Below are 14,276 nucleotides of genomic sequence, written 5' to 3' on the forward strand. Positions count from 1 at the left end.
TTTATTCATTTCCATTAGCCATCTAGGTTGTTTCACCGTAGTTCATAGTGTTTGGAGCTTTGAGCGAAATGCTCTGATATTGTGAATGATAAACATTCAATGTTAATACTTTAAGTTGGAAAACATTTTATTTTGACTGGTTTTACATGCAGAGCATGAGGCTAAGTCAGTTAGGTTAGGGTTCGTACGTGGAGTGGAATTATCCTAATGGATATTTTCAGCCTCACTGCTTTAGCCTACACTTGAAGTATTCTGTGGTGCTCTCAAAACACATGACGTGTGTTATTTTTCTTATCAAAGAGAAGGAGACTGATATCTGGTTACTGTTTTGGATGTTTCCTATTTGCAGAGAAAGCGTGGTGGTCTCACGCAGAGGAACGTAACACGGAAACGAAAGGCAGAGAGTGAGGTGGCTCCTTCAACCTCCAGACAGTTGAAGGTGGAGAAACCAAGCTAGTTACCCAGAGGAATGCTGATCATGCTTTACTGAATTTCATAACCCAGAGTCTCCAACCCTGTCGTGTGGTCGAGCAGAGCAACCAGCATTTAAAGCTTTCCCGCATGAACTTCAGCCTAGTTCTTCTCTCATGTCAAGGACCACGCTGCGACGTAAGATGGACGAGGCTGCACTTGAAATGTTAGAAATGTTAAAAGGGCTGTGTCAGAGACAGATTTCATAGCAGCAACAACGGACTGTTGGAATGCCAGGAGAAGAGGTTTTATTGGAGTCACTGCCCACTGGGTTGATCCTAACAGTCTAGAGAGGTGCTCAGTAGCATTAGTATGTAAGCAGCTCAAAGGCTCACACACGTTTGATGTTTAGGCGAGGGCATTGAATGGCATACATTCGGAATTTGGCGTACAGAACAAGAATGTTCGAATTACAACAGACAATGGGTCAAATTTCTTAAAGGAAACCAGGTGGAATTCCTTGTTTCTCGCCGTTGAGAGAATCCTTCGTATCATTAAAGAGCAGAGAGAGGGGGCCATCAGAACTGTATGCTCTTCACTCAAGTTGCCCATGTAAGTGATTTTTATTATTTCAAATCAATAATGTGAGAATCTAAATGTTGAAATAGTTGCTGAACTACTCAGTGCTCAGTAAGGATCTGATAGGCGTAGATACAGGGGGACATACAGCATAATGGGAACGTATTTATGACTCCTAAGGGCCAACAATTCCACTTTGTAGCCCCCCCCCACTACTTAAAAGCATGATTTCAGGAAGTGTTCAGGAAGAGGATATTTTCTGTTTTACTGTGTGACAGGTTGAGATGGCCTTTCTGGAAGACCATGCCAGAACCATGAGACCAGTCGCCAATCAGAGACATGCTGGTAGAGCCTGAGTTTATTGCTGCTGCAGTCCTTGTCCTGAAATTCAAAACATCCTGGACATCAGATGAAAACATTGTCAAACCAGGTAAGACCAGTGATCCGGGTTTTGTTTTTGAAAAGTGCCATTAGGTAAAGACTCTGACAGACTGAACTGAAGCATTTTCAAAAATATTTAACTCGGGTCATTTTGTCACGACATTCATCTAAATTTGTTTAGGTTGGTTTTTTCCAGTGCACCTTGGAAATACATGGGGCAATACTGTTCTTTTAATATTTCAATTTGGAGAAACGGTGTGATCACAGTGAAGTTCGTCTTGATTCTCGGTATCCTTGGATCCTTGTCTATTTCAGGCCTGGACTACATCAAGGACCATCTGGAGGAAGAGGCTTCGAATCAGTCACCGGTTGATGGTTCCAGTGCGTCTGATGATGAGGACTTTTTTTGCAAGCATGAAGCCTACTCATGGTCAGGAAGGTATCCAGCAGTTAGATGGCTACCTTGCCTGCGAAGCTGATGACAAAGAAATTCTGAAGTCCTTCAGGCCATCTGCAGATTGTCTTTGAAGGTCAATACTGCTTTATGTGCTTCTGCTGCTTGTGAACGTCTTTTCAACACAGCAGGACTTATTTTCGGTCCCAGGAGGGCAAGAATTGACTCAAACAACTTTGAGAACCAGCTCCTCCTCAAGCTGAATAAAAGATATTATAGCTTTAGTTAGATCATGTAATTAGAGCATCAACTGGGGGCAGTCGTGGGCTGGAGGTTAGGGAATCAGCCTCGTGACTGGAAGGTTGGTGGTTCGATCCCCAGAGCCGACAGCACATGACTGAGGTGTCCTTGAGCAAGACACCTAACCCCCAACTGCTCCCCTGGCGCTGCGGATTGGGCTGCCCACCACTCCAGGCAAGTGTGCTCACTGCCCCCTAGTGTGTGTGTATTCACTAGTGTGTATGTGATGTTTCACTTCGTGGATGGGTCAAATGCAGAGGTGAAATTTCTCCGTTGTGGGACTAATAAGGGTTTCTTAATCTTAATGCTATACCGTACTAGCATGCTCCTGAAACGCTAATGAGTAATATTATTTACTGCCTTCGCTGTTGTTCTCTTAAATTTGAGGCTTGTTGTTTTAATAGTTGTGATGACAGGTTATGCAACTACTTTTGATCTATCCACACTGTGCTTAGGTCACTTTAGCAGGTTAAACAGGCTGGGGTCAATGCAAACACTGACCATCACACATCAAAGCATTAGTGATAAGGCACATTGTTCTTGGCAGTATAGTAATGTAAAACTCATTTGTGAACTGAAATTTGAAAGCAAGTTACAAATAAATCTTAAATCGAAACTTTGCTTGTGTGTAAAAAGTGATTTCAGAGCCACTTGGTTCTGCCTGATGGAAACTGTTTACCTTCAGTGTTTTGTACTTCAGCGTCACTAATTAATGACATTGTTAAAAGATTGCTTTACCAAGAGTGACACTTGAGTATTTTCACCTAAAATAAGTTGATTAAACGAGAGTCTTGTTACAAAAATGATAATAGGACAATAGTCATAATTACTCTTTTAGTACTTTTACTTTCGATACTTAAGTACATTTGAAGGTAAATACTTTAGTACTTTTACTCAAGTGGAGGACTAAAGGGAGGAACTCAAGTACAAGATTTGTGTACTTTGTCCACCACTGACATCCATCCATCCACCTATCTATCTATCCATCCGCCTGTCTGTCTGTCTGTCTGTCTGTCTGTCTGTCTGTCTATGTATTCAGACCCTTTTCTCTCTCCATTAATGTGAAGGTGTGACTTGCTGTGTAAATGAATGTTAACTTTATCCATTTTGGGAATAAGGAGCAAAACGAATCACAACACCAGCAGCTGGATTAAGGGCATTCCTGCCATAGCAGTAAAGCTCTGAAGAGGTGAAAGAGCTACAGAAAAAGGACAAGGCAGCATTTTTTTTCTCAAATCCTCTTAAGTGTTTAACTGTTTCAGGCGTTAGATTGCATTAGGAATCTCGGAGCACTGCAGGGTGAAACGTGACTTTTGTGGCTTTCCACATGGAAAACCCCTTCCTACTCTTTCACGGGACTCAAAACGGCAAAAACCCCAAGAGCAAGTGTGCAGGAGGCTTGTTTACAGGTAGAGTCAATCTCACGATGAACTGAGCGCAAGATGTTTTTGCCTAAGTCTGACAGAGATGTGATGTTTTCAGAGCTGTGTGAACACCAATCATTCGAAATCATATTCAATCCACTTTAACATGAGGTCCTAGATCAGACACACATCTGACACACAGCCAAGAGAGCATAATGAGAACAGTTACGCTGGGAGAATATCCTGTTGGGTAAATGGGGAACTCGCTGCTGCCACCTTGAAGGGAATTCTAATTCTGAGAAGTGTAGAGGGAAATTTCTACCAACAGCTTTTCAGCCGCTTGATTTGACTTGAAGGAGAAAGTCTCCAAAACTGTAGACCACAGGCTCCTAATATAACTGCATATAAGCATTTATTTAATGTATGCTAATATATATTGCATATATGCATATATATATATATATATATATATATATATATATATATATGTGTGTGTGTGTGTGTGTGTGTGTGTGTGTGTGTATATATAGTGTGTGTATATATATATATATATATATATATATATATATATATATATATCGCTGTTGTCTGAACAAAACCTCATACCTCCATTTTTGACGGTTTTCAGTTTTTGACATAATTTGTAAATACATGTTGCCCTTTACATTGTAGGTAAATTTTATGATGAATGCACAAAAATAACTGACCTAAAATGACTTATAAAAAAGTCTGGTTCCATTGACATTAAAAGTACATTAAAAGTAAAGTAGGTTTTTTCCTTCTCCTGTAAAGTTACCATTTTGGAGATAAGAGGTTTTCTTCCAACAACAGTGATATACTGTACACAAACAGACTTGTACTCATCAATGGAGCCAGACTTTTTCCAAAAATGGAGATACGGGGTTCTGTCCCAACAACAGCGATAAACACTATATAAACACTGATTTATACTGTATTTAAATGAAAGGCTTTAGATTATGCCTTAACCTCATATATAATGCATGCAAACAGATATATGCTGTAAGTAAACTCTATATTACACGATGCCGTATCCTAAGATACTTCATCACAACTTTTGGCCAAAGACCTGGCCAAACTTATCCATCTGCTCGTCCAAGCTCGCTATAAAGTCCAGGTGTCTCAAACGAGCTCACAGAAGTCTTGATAAGTTGTGTGGGTTGTGTACTCGTGCACTCGCCAGTCTACACTAGCCGAGGGCCCCAAAGTGACCAGGGCACGTGCCCAGAGGCCCGGTTGGTAGCCCTATTTTTAGTCCAGAGCCTCTCCATCTTATATCAAAGGCATATGTTCAAAAGCACATTGAGAGAATTTCTAAAAATAAATCTCTGTTTTATTCTTTGCACGTGATCATCATGTACTGTACACCACACTCAGCTCAGCTGCTCTTCAAAGAAACCCAGTAAAAACATTAAGGGAGCAAATCCTCATCCTCAAACACAGTTTCTGAGAAACGCTGGTATTACAGCAGACAAAAGAGAACCAAGTCTGTAATAAAAACCCCCAAGCCAAAGACGGAGTGCCCTCGCAGGCTGGGTGGGTCATGGGAAAATGAACTGGAAGGGGTTGGTAGAGATTACAGGGTCTGAGATCAGTTTGGTCGTCGCTCCTAAATGGTGAAGGTTAGGAATGGGGCCGAATGAAAACTATCATTACAAGCAAGTGAGGAAAGTTTTCCAAACAGGTATCCGTACCATCACCTCAGCGAAGGTTAAGATCTGGGAACGCTACAGGCCTTACAGCAGCGTTGTTTACTCAGTGGGTCAGAAATGCTTGTGGACGTGCAGGTTGGAGGCTGGCACTGACTGAAGGCTTTACGTGACATGTTATTGGAGCGAATCAATGTGGTGGGATGCCTTTTCTTGTGTAGTGTGGAACACTTTTCACCGCACAGGTGCTCAGAAAAACATCTGCAATGAATTAAGCCGCAACCTTCATGCATTCAACCCATCAATCCAGATTAACAGGGAACACTCTGGGATTTTTTTCCCCTGCTTGTGGGTTAAATGATCCGTTAGCACTTAACTGGACCACCCTGGACCAGCTGTTGTACAATGAAACCACAGACATTCATTAGAGCACCAACCTGCTGATCTGAGATCTACACTGCCTGCTTATCTTTGTTTATATCTCGGGTGTCCAATAGTAGCTGTTCTTGGACCGCTGTGAGACAATACGTGCCTGTTTTGTATCCCAGCAGCCAAGAGCTACAGGCTCAAATGGCCTGAGAACTGTGGCTGGGCTGTACTGTTACAGATCCAGGGCAGCCCCTCTCAGCTGTTGGTCTCTTTTTGGGGGGGTTATTTCAGCCATGACGGCGTATCTGTTTGCTCAGGGTTAGTGAAGCTTAGCCATGTACAGCAGGGTCGAGAGGAGGGAAAGAAAAGGGGGCTGGTGGAGGGGGCTAGAGTAGTTTCAGTATCAAAGCTACAATCTACAGCATCAATTATCCATCCTGATCAAAATGAACGCTGCCATTCCACATCAACAAAGCAAGGCATGAACTTTACGGTCTTTAGTGAATTTATTACGGTAGAAATCGAATGCAAGCTGGTAGATTCTTGGATATGCATTTAAAACACATTATTTCTATGTCCTGCCCTTTTACATTAGACGTGTGAAATATTACGTCCTATTTTTCGGACAATATCAGAATATATTCTAAATATATAGAATATATTATAAGAATCTAAATAGCATATCTCCCCTGTCAGAACAAAACCTTGTATATCCAATAAGGTCAATTTACAGGACAGGGAAGAATGTTTTTAACTTTTAATAGAAGTAAATTCTTTGTGAAAGTACTTTTGGACCGTTGCCGTTGGTCCATTCATTAAGAAATTTTGACACATCATAAGGACGGTTGAGTTTTTCAAATTACGGCAAAAAAAAAAAAAAAAAACGACAAAAACAGAGATATGAGGTTTGGTCCCGACAGCAACGACATAATATATTATAGATAGTATCAACAGATTGCCTGTGAATTTTATAGTACATCATAGTCACAATACACAGTCAGCTGTCCCAGGAAGCTCAACATCAAAGTGTGCTTTTGACATGATTTGAAAATGCCTGCTGCCCTTTAAATGGTGTGTAAATTCACAATGAATGGACCAAGAGAAACGGCCCAAAATTACTTGGGGGGGGGGGGGGGGGGGGGGGGGGGGGGGGGGGGCGGTCCGGTTCCATTGACTTACATTAAAAGTAAAGCATTTTTTTCCTTCCTTGCAAGGTTTTCTTCTGACAACAGCGACATATACAGGGTGAGTCAAAGTCACAGGAAATGAAATTAATGTTAATGAAGTTAATGTTCCCTCACAAAATATATGCTCCTCAGGCAGCACGCACACGTGGGACCAGAGGTGCCCAGCACCATGGCCTGTGTTAGAGCTTAGTTTTTAGCATAGCTGACGTTACAAGCTGTTTTCCCAGCTTGGCAAGTCTGCGCTGAGTTTATTCAGCGATTAATCTCTGCAAGTGTAGCTTCTACTGTTCGAGGACCCTAGGTCTCAGTTTCAGTTTCAGTCACTAATCATGTTTGACTTTGACAAGCGACACTATGTCTTCGTATTTCAGTCCAAGGTCAGCGTAAAATTCAACGAGCTGCTTCAGGTCTGAGCTTAAGCAAAGCATTCATTGCTGTCGGAAGAAAACCTTGTATCTCCATTTTTATCGTTTTTCAGTTTTTGACATAATTTAAAAATGCCTGTTGTCTTTTCCATTGTGTGTAAATTTCATGATGAATGGATGAAAAGAAATGGCCCAAAATGACTTGGAATGACGTCTGGTTCCACTGACTTTCATTCAAATTAAAGCAGGTTTTTTCCTTCTCCTGAAAAGTTGCTATTTTGGAGATACAAGGTTTTCTTCTGACAACGGCGTTATGCAAGTGGATGCAAACCGTTGCTTCGTAATACAAATCATTTGCGAGGGAACACAAAACATTTGAGCGGGAACGCCTTGTCATTAACTTTTTTATTTAACCACGGCCTCTTAGGGGCTCTGTACCGTAGAAACGGTGCTTTGAGTTGTTTTTAGCCCCACTAGTGACATCCTGTAGAAATAAAAAATAATGCATGGCTACGCCTTATTAACGTGTGGGAACGAGATCCTAATGCATGGCCATGATTTAGTAAGGCGTGGGAACGAGATCACGGCTTACTAAGCCATGGCCACGCATTAGGATCTCATTCCCATGTTTTACTAAGTTGTGGCCCTGACACAATCATATCATTCCCAAGCCTTACTAAGTCGTGGCCACGCATTATTTTTATTTATGCAGGACGTCACCAGCAGTGCTCCACAGTTTTTTAACAGCATTTTAAAGAACTCAGACGACCTCCGCCGTCCCTCTTATTACCTTTGTGTGTTAATAACGCCACCCTGCAAAGAGGCTCATTTCGCCGCTTGTATTCGTGATCTCGTTCTTTCGGTCAGTACCCACAGCTCATGACCATAGGTGAGGGTCGGGATGTAGACTGACCGGTAAACACAGAGCTTCGCCTTCTGGCTGAGCTCCCTCTTCACCTCTACAGTCCGGTACAGTGACCACAATACTGCTGCCGCCTGTCCCAGTCTGTGGCCAATCTCATGGTCCCTCTTCCCATCAGTCATGAACAAGAGCCCAAGATACTTAAACTCCTGTAAAATGTGAAATATCTCACCTGGGACCTGTCAGATCCTAAGCGAAGACAAAAAGATGGGAAGATTCTGTGATATGGTCCCAGACGTCTGAAGAGTTTAAGGCCGCGATAAGCTCCTTCACAGAAAGTTATTTATTATATTAAATGGTTGTGAACACACAGCGGGTGGCACAGTGGCGTGGTGGGTAGTGCTGTTGCCTCACAGCGAGGAAGGCCTGGGTTCGATTCCCCGGCTGGGTGACCGGGGTCCTCTCTGTGTGGAGTTTGCATGTTCTCCCTGTGTCTGCGTGGGTTTCTCCAGTTTCCTCCCACAGTCCAAAGACATGCAGTCAGGCTGATTGGACGTGCTAAATAGCCCCTGAGTTATGTATGTATGTATGTCTGTCTGCCCTGCGATGGACTGGCGACCTATCCAGGGTGTATCCTGCCTTCCGCCTGATGACTGCTGGGATAGGCTCCAGCGACCCTGACGGAGAAGCGTCTTGGAAAATGGATGGATGGTTGTGAATGCAATTCTTGGTGCATGAGATGCTGTTTTACAATCATTATAAAAAGGTTTTGGCATAAAACATATGTTTAAGCCTATCATGGTAGAGGACCATGCAGGGTGTTGTGGGGTAAAATAGTCCCAGAAGAAAACTTTATTTCGCCACTATTTTACCATCAACAGCGTTACATACAAAACTCAGAAGACTCACTGGAAGTTTTGGTTAGTAGATAAAATGTCCATATGTGTGTTGTAATCAAGCTAAAAATGAAAGTTCTATAGTTGTAGCAGCAAAAAGTTTGTGCCCTTAGGGACAAATCAGTTTTTTGTACTAGTGAACTAATTCTGGCTTCTTTTCAGGTCAGTCTAACATGTCCAGTTGATATCACCTGCTCTAATGGGCTCATCGTCCTTCAGGTGGGTCTGCTTTAACAGAAAGCTGCTGGGTCAAACTGACATGTCTAACATTCATGTAAACCATTGCTGCTAACAGGCCCTGCTGCTCTGCCACACGCCTCCAATCAGGCTATTATACTCAGTGGCCTGTGAGAACATTTGGTTCTGTTTATGGCATTAAGCAGATAACAGTACTCAAACGTGAGAAAATTGCTTGAACAAACAGAGAGCAGAAATCCAAGTGCTTAATGACTTCAGAATGGTCAGCAGTGTCCAAGAACAACCTGAAACATTAATTCTGGTTTATTTTGCAAACGAGAGCCATGGCAGAGCGTCCCCTGTGTGCAGGACTGTATTAACCCAGTGGGCTTTGGGGGCTGCAGGCCAGGGCCAATGCCACCGGGGGGCCTGCAAAGATAAATACAGCTAGAATAATAGGGAATGCAACTGGAAAATATGCTTATGTTCTTCTAGACGTGTAATGTTGCAGGAGGTTCTTCACATCTTTTGTCCAACCAGCCACGCCAGCACTTCAGCCAAGTCCAGCAGTGACGTGAATAAGAGCCTTCTTTAAGACGTCACCATGTGGAAGCCGAATAAAGGTTGTAGTGCGTGGACACAGTGCGGTCTTCAACCCCACCAGTATACAAGCACATGCAAACTCAAAACATCCCTGGTGAAATTACATGTTCTGTTGATTTTCTAACCTAAATTTGGCATTTTCTGCTAATTTTATAGCACAACTTACATTTGCTCAACTCAGAAACTAAGAAGCGCCATAACTTTCGCACAGGTAAAAGTATGTCATGTTTCTTTTTTTCCCAACATGTCAAACACGTTAACATGTTAAAAAGATGTGTCCACTCGTTTACACTTAGAAAATCAACAAATGGGTCATTCTACAGAAACGTCCACTTTTTTGTCTTTTATTTTATTGGGGCAGTCGTGGGCTGGAGGTCAGGGGACCAGCCCTGTGATCGGAAGGTCGTGGTTTGATCCCCAGAACCGACAGTACATGACTGAGGTGCCCTTGGGCGAGACACCAAACCCCCCACTGCTCCCCGGTCGCTGCAGATAGGGCTGCCCACCGCTCTGGGCATGTGTGCTCACTGCCCCCTAGTGTGTGTGTGTGTACTCACTAGTGTGTATGTGGTGTTTCACTGCACTAATGGGTTAAATGTGGAGGTGAAATTTCCCCGTTTGTGGGACTAATAAGGATCTCTTAACTTATCCCTCCATAGGGGTCACTGGTGTTACCGATCGTCACTGGTGTTACACATAAGAAAAGTAACACCAGAGACATTTTTAATGAAGCATCAACAACACAGAGCATCAAACCCTGTGTGGTCAGTCATGGAACGTCCACTAAAATATGGAATTTAATCCATTTGGTTTCTATTTTTTCACAGTTACCAAAGAATAAAGCAGGTCACACCAGTGACGTCAGCTAAAAGCTTCACATGAAATCAGGAGCTAAGTGAGAAAATCTCTGAGAACTGAACGACGCAGTGGACTCACCATGATCTTTTCTTCATAGACCCTCAGAAAACAGGTGAAAGGAAGTTGAGTGATGTCATCAGTGTGACTTTTCTTTCAAAATAAGAGCTTTTTTGTTACGCAGTTACACCAGTGACACGACTCCTGGGGAACTTTCATGATATATTTTGTAATATTTACTTGTCATTTGGTTTCTTTATGTTATTTGAATCATATATTTCATAGTCATGTATAGATTATTACAGTTAAATTAGCAGAAAAACGTTTCCTAAAAATACGGCCTCAGCCTTCACACATGACTGTGAGGACGAGCTCTTCTGTGGTGCTTGGAGTTCAGTATGATTGATTTAAAAACCAATCTTGCTACATTGAGGCTCGAGAAGGTGTAAAATCATGGTTAAAATAAATAAATGTTTTATTGTAAAATCTAAATAAATTGTAGCCCTAACATGTTTTTCCAAGTGTAATATGTCAGGGAATTTTGGATGCTCATTAGAATATTAGGCCACACCCACACCGTACTCTGATAGGTCTCATAAGCAATTTGTAAGCCGTGTTTTATTATATTTCTTGTTCGTTTTTCTTTCTTTTTTTCCCAGACTTTGTTGGGTAGGTTTAATAGAACACTCTAGAACACAAATGTGTGCCATACAAACATTTTCAGTATTTTATATGGGAACTTTAAGCTAAAGGAAACAGAAGAACTCTTGAAAAGGATGCGACTATTAATGTAAATTGTGTTAAATGCCAAAAATCCCTGGAGTTAGTCCAGCGCCCCCCCAGAGTTCCTTAATCCAGCCCAGTCTTGGCATGAACAGAAAGGCTAAGTGAGGAAACTGCGGGGGGTTTGGCTGTGTTTGGTCCCCCACCTTTGTTCTGGGAGCTATTTCTGTGTCTTCATCAGCCTCACAGGTTACTTAATGAGGGAGTTTCTATGCATCCAGACACACATGCTGTCCCTGAAGGCACTAGTCCACACTGTGAGCCTGATGTGAGGCACGTAGCTGTGATATTTTTCCTCCTCTGTGACAGGCAGACTAACAGGGCTGAGGATATTTGGCCTGTGCTCCCCTCCAGGCCCTCAGGCTGCACATGAAGACAGTCTGTTTCAGACTTATTTCTGGACCTTGGACATCAGAGATCTGCTGTCAAGGGCAGAGAAGTCAGGTTTTTTCTTCATACTAGATCATTTGGCAGCGTGGGAAACCACAAAAATCGCTGCAGAATGATGCTGATGCGGCGAGGGAAGCTGGCTGATCTTCACCCATCACAGCCTGGCTCATAGAAATTCAATGAAGGGCTTCCTTTTTAAGAAAACATTCATCATGTGACTTCGGAGCATATCCGCTGTCATTCAAAAGTTTGGAATCACTTGTCATGTTGATTTTTGCTTTTTTTTATTTCATGACGACTGTATTTTGTACTGCTGCAATAGCAGAATTTCCCTGTGGGATTAATAAAGTTAACCATCCATGCTCTACACATTTCCACCAGAGGGGGCTCCAAATCACCAAAACTTACACAGTGTAGCTTTAGGTTACATAGACTAGACACACTCTGTCCCGGCTGCTTTTTTCTTTTGATAAAGGTTTTTTATACACAATGGCTCCTTTAGATCGCTGGTGTACATTCATCCTCTGCCTTGTTTGTGTGCCACATATCCAGGATCTGGGCCAGGTGCATGTACAGTCCATGAGGGTAGAGTCCCAGTAAACTGCGGGTGAAGGACAAACACTGCCGTTCTCTCTCAGTCTCGCTTATCTCTGTCACCATGGAGAAACCGGAAACACAGGCTGAGACACTTTCATTCAGGACCATGTTGAGCCTGCAGATAAAACCCGCAAGTATGTTCAGCTCAGATATTTTGATGTTCCTTATGTAATATTCCAGTCATAATGTTTTGTGCATTTAATGCTATCTGGCTTAATTAAACACAAATTGAGGGACCATATTCAGCGAGAGGAAGCCTTAATGACTGCAGTCTTGATTAGGCTTTTTCTGAATGTATTGTTCAGAGAAGCTGAAGATTACCTGTGTTTTGGCTGTTCCCACGACTGAGTCAGAGGGGAAACTGTGACAGACGTGCATTTAATCTAAGCAAACACCCCACCCCCATCACCCAGACACAAGAAAGAAAGAAAGAAAGAAAGAAAGAAAGACTCGCCAGGCTAAACAATTCAACACGATTTGCAAAGCTACGTTTATTAAAGTTTGTCTATCAATAAAGTCTGTGAAGCTCATTGTGAGCAGAGGACACAAGGCTCGTCCCAAATTGCGAAATTCTTCATGGGCGAAAACAGTGTTGGTATAGTGTAGTGGTTGGTATAGTGTAGTGGGTAACACCTCTGCCTTCTATGCTGTAGACTTACAGCTGTAGACCAGGGTTCAATCCCCTGCCTGGACCAGCATCCTACACTATACCAATGAGTCCTTGGGCAAGACTCCTAACACCACCTTCGCCTACCTGTGTAAAGTGATCACACTGTAAGTCGCTCTGAATAAGAACCAAACGCCATTCATGTGAAATGTGTTGTTCACACTCCAATTGTGAGGCAAGCAAAGCTGCTCCTAATGATGCAGGAAGCCAGTTCAGTCCTACAGTCCACTGGTGGCTTCTATTAAATCATAGCTCTGCAGGGTCAACAGGTACGGTTACAAGAGGGTCACCTCAATCACCAAACAACACTCCATGGTAGACCCTTCCTTGGGTCCAGTCATTCCGTCAACTCAGTGTCATCAGTTTCTTGTCAGCCAATCATTAAAAACACACACTGGATACCTCTTTGAGTGAGGGGCTACATGATTTTAGTTGATGCATTTTAAATTATAAGTGCTGGAACACCAAGTCTTGGTCTGTTCAGTTTTGAGTTGGATTTTGTAAGGGTTTAGTCAAGGTTTAGTCTAAATGTAGTAGGGGTTTAGCCTGAGCTTAGTCAGGGTTTGGTCTGTGTGTGTGTTTGTGTTAACGATGGAAATAAATCCCGGTTTAACATCCACTCGACCCTCACGTTGATAATAACAGCCACTGTGGTGCAGCCGCCCTGCACCCAGTATCCTCCATCCATGTGAGAGAGGGATGAATGTGCTCTGAGCAGGAGGGAGAGAGAGAAACGGTAAGAGTCATAAAGAGGAGAAGGCAGTCGGGCACTCCTCTGGGAGTAATTAACGGAGCCCGATGCGTTCGGGTGGAGAGGGGTAGAGGGAGCTTATCCTAAGGTGAAAACGAAGACTCCTACATATTTACACAAGAGCCAACATGCCTGACTCACTCGGTGGATGATGAAGATAACCGGACCATCACAGCCACCAAAGACCGGCTGAGTCAGCGAGGCTTTTAACAACCGTCTGACTGAGCCGCAGGGTCCCTAACAGCACACTGAGACACTGCTGAAACAGAATGCTCTGTATGGAGCTGAAGACTCCTGCATTACAGGCCTGAGAGAGCATCATCAGCTGGGTATCAGCTGCAAGGGCCTTTCACCCAGAGATCTGTCATGGGTTAAGCAGTAGCCAATACTAGCCTTTCTTAAAGGGCACATATCATAGAATTGGTCTTGTTTTTTAATCAAAGTTTGATTTAGACATTTGTATGTAAACAGTTTAGTCTGGGATTAGGTGGGGTTTAGCCAGGGTCAAATTTTAATCAGGGTTTAGTCGGTTTAGTCTGAGTTAAACAGGGACTGGGCTTAGTCAGAGTTTAGTCTGGGTTTAGTCTATTCTAAGTTTGTCAGGGTTTAGTTTGGCTTCAGTCAATGTTGAGTTTGAGTTTAGTATGGGTTCAGTATAGGTTAGTTTGAATTTAGCCT

At 42.8% G+C, this 14,276-nt stretch overlaps 1 long non-coding RNA gene across 1 annotated transcript; it reads left to right on the plus strand.

Moving 5' to 3' along the window:
• Window positions 1–806: 806 nt before the first annotated feature.
• On the plus strand, window positions 807–1,921 carry LOC108441819. Its single transcript, XR_001858980.2, has 3 exons — window positions 807–1,023; window positions 1,269–1,420; window positions 1,687–1,921. It is a non-coding gene; the product is annotated as an uncharacterized LOC108441819 (long non-coding RNA).
• Window positions 1,922–14,276: the final 12,355 nt, after the last annotated feature.

This window comes from Pygocentrus nattereri, chromosome 27 (genome assembly GCF_015220715.1).
Source record: "Pygocentrus nattereri isolate fPygNat1 chromosome 27, fPygNat1.pri, whole genome shotgun sequence".
NCBI classification, from domain to species: Eukaryota; Metazoa; Chordata; class Actinopteri; order Characiformes; family Serrasalmidae; genus Pygocentrus; species Pygocentrus nattereri.